The 5,000-nt window shown below is 39.6% G+C and overlaps 1 protein-coding gene across 3 annotated transcripts in view; it reads right to left on the reverse strand.

Moving 5' to 3' along the window:
• LOC106874515 (uncharacterized) overlaps positions 1–5,000 on the reverse strand; it is a 90,019-nt gene that overhangs the window by 54,429 nt on the left and 30,590 nt on the right. The window lies entirely within an intron of this gene.

Here is a 5,000-nt window from a genome sequence, read left to right on the forward strand (position 1 = left end):
TATGTATATATATATATATATATATATATATATATATATACATATATGTGTGTGTGTGTGTGTGTGTGTGTGTGTGTGTGTGTGTGTATATATATATATATATCTGTAAAAATATGTGACACTTATTCAGTAGCCATGATAAAACTCCGAGTTTCCGATAACTGAAGATAACTGAAGAGATGGGTCGAGCGGAACCCTGCCCGGGCATCGGAAACACTGAGTTTTATCATGGCTACTGAATAAGTGTCACATATTTTTACAGATAAATTCCTCTATTTGCATAATATCAAGGTCACTTTCTTTCTTTTGTTGCCATTCCTGCCAAATATATATATATATATATATATATATATATATATATACACATATATATAACATACATTTATGCATTCTTTCCAACAATAACCTCAGGCACCGTTTTGAATTCCGCATGTCTAACAGTCATGGACAAGCTTGCAAAATCAAATAAAAACAACACAGCAGACATGACTTTCAGAAACGTTCTTTTAGGCTCAAAATTGCTGAAGCATGGAATATACTACCTGCACCAGTTGTTAGCTGTCAGGACACTACATCCTTCAAAGCTTCCATGCTTCCCGAAATTTTCCAACAGTACACTGATGTCTACTGCATCCCGCCAACACATTTTTTTCTTCCTTTTTTCTCTTCTGTTTAATGATTCGTCCACTGTTAACCTTTTCTGCATTGTTCTATGCACTGTATATGCACTTTTGACTACCTTTTCTGATTAGTTGGAGTGCACCTGAACACTGTACACAATATGTTCATTATTATTATTATTATTATTATTATTCTTCAGTAGTTTTATTTTTATAATGTGCTTTCACTTCACTACCGAGCGCAGCTCTGTGTGCCTTGGGTATGTGCTGTGGTTTGCTGTGATGCTCTTATGGTTACTGTATTGAAAGTGTTTTGCGTAGGATGTGTGCAGTGCCCATATTATTATTACTCTTTTACTCTTTTACTTGTTTCAGTCATTTGACTGTGGCCATGCTGGAGCACCGCCTTTAGTCGAGCAAATCGACCCCAGGACTTATTCTTTGGAAGCCTAGTACTTATTCTATTGGTCTCTTTGGCCGAACCGCTAAGTTACAGGGACGTAAACACACCAGCATCGGTTGTCAAGCTATGTTGGGGGGGACAAACACAGACACGCAAACATATACACACACATACATGCATATATACATATATACGATGGCTTCTTTCAGTTTCTGTCTACCAAATCCACTCACAAGGCTTTGGTTGGCCCGAGGCTAGAGTAGAAGACACTTGCCCAAGGTGCCATGCAGTGGGACTGAACCCGGAACCATGTGGTTGGTAAGTAAGCTACTTACCACACAGCCACTCCTACGCCTATATTATTATTATTATTATTATTATTATTATTATTATTATTATTATTATTATTATTACTAGATCGTTGTCCATCGCTATGCTGCCAGGTAACAACCAAGTCAAGATGAAATAGATCCTTCAGAAGAAACCTTCTACAATGCTCATCTCCGTGTTTGCATATGAAAAGCATGGAATGATGGAAAATGCCCTCGTCCATGCCTCATCTGTCAGTCTCTGTTCACGATGAGGCAATGATCGAAGGGAGCAATCGGGGTCACTCGTATTGCAATGTTAGAGGTGAAATTCTTGGATCGTCGCAAGATGCACTGCAGCGACGGCATGTGTTTTTAAAGAAAAAAAAGGAAGAGCTGGCAGAAACGTTAGCACACCGGGCGAAATGCTTAGCAGTATTTCGTCTGCCGTTACGTTCTGAGTTCAAATTCTGCCGAGGTCAACTTTGCCTTTCATCCTTTTGGGGTCAATAAATTAAGTACCAGTTACGCACTGGATTCGATGTAATCAACTTAATCCCTTTATCTGTCCTTGGTTGTCCCCTCTATGTTTAGCCCCTTGTGGGCAGTAAAGAAATAAGAAGCCCATCATATATATGTATATATATATATGTGTGTGTGTGTATATGTTTGTGTGTCTGTGTTTTCTCCCCAACATCGCTTGACAACTGATGCTGGTGTTTTTACGTCCCCCATAACTTAGCGGTTCGGCATAAGAGACCGATAGAATAAGTACTAGGCTTACAAAGAATAAGTCCTGGGGTTGACTTGCTCAACTAAAGGCGGTGCTCCAGCATGGCCACAGTCAAATGACTGAAACAAGTAAAAGAGTATAAAAGAGTAAAAGAGTAAATCAGAAAAATCGATGAAAAATGAGAACTTTGTAAATTTAATGAATTGCATCGAAGCAGCAGCATGGAATTCATTTGTAATAGTTGTAAATGACTTTTTTGGGCAACAAGAAAGCAACCAACTATGCTGAAATATTCGACAGCATGCTGGAGAGCTTTTAAATGCTGGGTGTAAATATGAGCATAAAACTGCACTATCTCCTCAATCACTTTGATAAATTCCGCAAACATTTCGGTGGCATAAATGATGAGCAGGGAGAATGTTTCCATCAGGACATAAAATCAATGGAACAAAAGTATCAAGGCAGACTGGATTGCATATGATAGCAGATTATTCCTGGAATTTGCCTTGCAGTCTCCCTGAGGTTCGGTTCTCAAGAAAATTCCTCCAAATACAAATTCTTGAGAAATTAGGCATAAACAATCATCATCATCATCATCATCATCATCATCATCCTTTAACGTCCGCTTTCCATGCTAGCATGGGTTGGACGATTTGACTGAGGACTGGTGAAACCGGATGGCTACACCAGGCTCCAATCTGATTTGGCAGAGTTTCTACGGCTGGATGCCCTTCCTAACGCCAACCACTCTGAGAGTGTAGTGGGTGATTTTACGTGCCACCGGCACGAAGGCCAGTCAGGTGGTACTGGCAACGGCCACGCTCAAAATGGTATATTTTATGTGCCACCCGCACAAGAGCCAGTCGAGGGGCACTGGCAACAATCTAGCTCGAAAGTCCTTACACATGCCGCAGGCACAAGTGCTAGAAAGGCGACGCTGGGCACAAGTGCCATCACGATTTCACTTTCGCTTGCCCCAATAAGTCTTCGCAAGCTGAGTTTCGTGTCCAATGAAGGAGACAATGTCTGTAGAAATTTAAAAATTTTTACTCATTTTGTAATAGAATTTTAAGAAAACATTCTGTTTATTGAAGAAAAACTAATTTCTGTGTATGTTTGTATGTCATGCCTTGTTCTTCATAAGTTGCTTTATTGAAAAACCAATGAAATTCAATGGATCCAGTATCTTAAAATCTTGATGTGATGATAATAAATGGATGCCATTTTTGGAATTTTGTGTTTCAAAAAAATCCCCAGTTCAAGCTCAAATTTTTTAACAGAAGATAAAAAATTTAAATTTTTTTTGTTGAATTGTGTTATCTACATTCATCATCATCATCATCATCATCATCATATGTCAATTTTCCATGCTGGCATGAATTGAACGGTTTGACTGAAAGCTGGTAATCTGGAGAGCTGCACCAAGTTCCAGTCTCATTTGGTATGGTTTCTCCAGCTGGATGCCGTTCCAAATGCCAACAACTCCAAGAGTGCACCGGGTGCTTTTTACATGCCACTGGCACTGGTACCAGTTATGAAACACTGGTATCAGTCCACGACTATGATCTCACTTAACTTGACAAGTCTTTTCAAGCACAACATATCGCCAAAGGTCTACGCAAATCTACTTATGTCTTGGCTTACATGTGTATATGTGTTTATATACTCTTTACTCTTTTACTCTTTTACTTGTTTCAGTCATTTGACTGCGGCCATGCTGGAGCACCACCTTTAGTCGAACAAACCAACCCAGGACTTATTCTTTGGAAGCCTAGTACTTATTCTATCGGTCTCTTTTGCCGAACCGCTAAGTTACGGGGACATAAACACACCAGCGTCGATTGTCAAGCGATGTTGGGGGGACAACAGCCTCTAGACAACTTCAGAATCCCCTGCAACTTTTCTGGATGGTCTCTTTATTTAAGTTGGTGTATGCTGCCATAATTCTTGCCTTCAATTAATCTTTGGTGCTACAAGAAGTTTTGTTTGATCTCTCACTCAACTGCGCCCCACACATAATGGTGAAGGGCATTGCAGTCTGGGGAGTTAGGTGGCCAGCTGTTAGGGGGTAATGTGGTCAAAGAAATTGTCTGACAATCACGACTGGGTTCTCTTGCTTGTGTGGCATGGTGCAGAGTCCTGTTGCCAGACATAGGGTCTTCCAGCAGTCACCCTCTTCACCCAGGGCAGCACTACCTCCTTCAGGCACTTGATGTTGGCTTCTGTGTTGAGTCTGAAGATGTGTAGGAAGATGAATGGAGGTATAACGTTGACATCACTACTGATCCTTCCAAATGCCATGATGTTGACTGAATGTTTGATTTTTATCACTCTCAGTACATGTCCTCAGATTGACACCCAAACACTCTGAAATGTTCACATCGGAGCTTCTAGCACAAATGCCAAGCAGTACAGCATGTCGTTTCCAAATTTCCTCCAGAGTAAATTGCGTCTGTTGTTTTCCTCGCACATGGTGCCCAACTAACCCTACCATACTGTGTAGTCGACAAAATCAAAAACAATGTGCATGTGCAAAATTAAAAATATAAAATGGCGACAACCTACTCATTGCATTCTGTATTTATATATGTGCGTGTATGTGTGTGTGTGTGTGTGTGTGAGAGAGAAAGAGAGAGAGAGTGTGTGTGTGTGTGTGCAATAATGCCTCAATATACGAGCTAATTTGTTCCCAGAGACCACTTGTAAAGCAAAAACTCATAACGCAGGGCAATAATTTCCCATAGTAGCAATGTTATAAATCGTAATTCGTTACCAGAAAAATAATTTTACCTATAAAATTTATAATGCTCGTAAATAAATGGCAATAAAACAATAGAAGAATGCAAAGAATATTTAATGTAAAGTAAAAAGAAAGCTAAGAACATTTATGATGAAAAATACTATTATTATAATCATTTTTTGAATCACTTTCACTC

The sequence above is a fragment of the Octopus bimaculoides genome, chromosome 30, assembly GCF_046866305.1.
Source record: "Octopus bimaculoides isolate indiv1 chromosome 30, ASM4686630v1, whole genome shotgun sequence".
In the NCBI taxonomy this organism is placed as follows: Eukaryota; Metazoa; Mollusca; class Cephalopoda; order Octopoda; family Octopodidae; genus Octopus; species Octopus bimaculoides.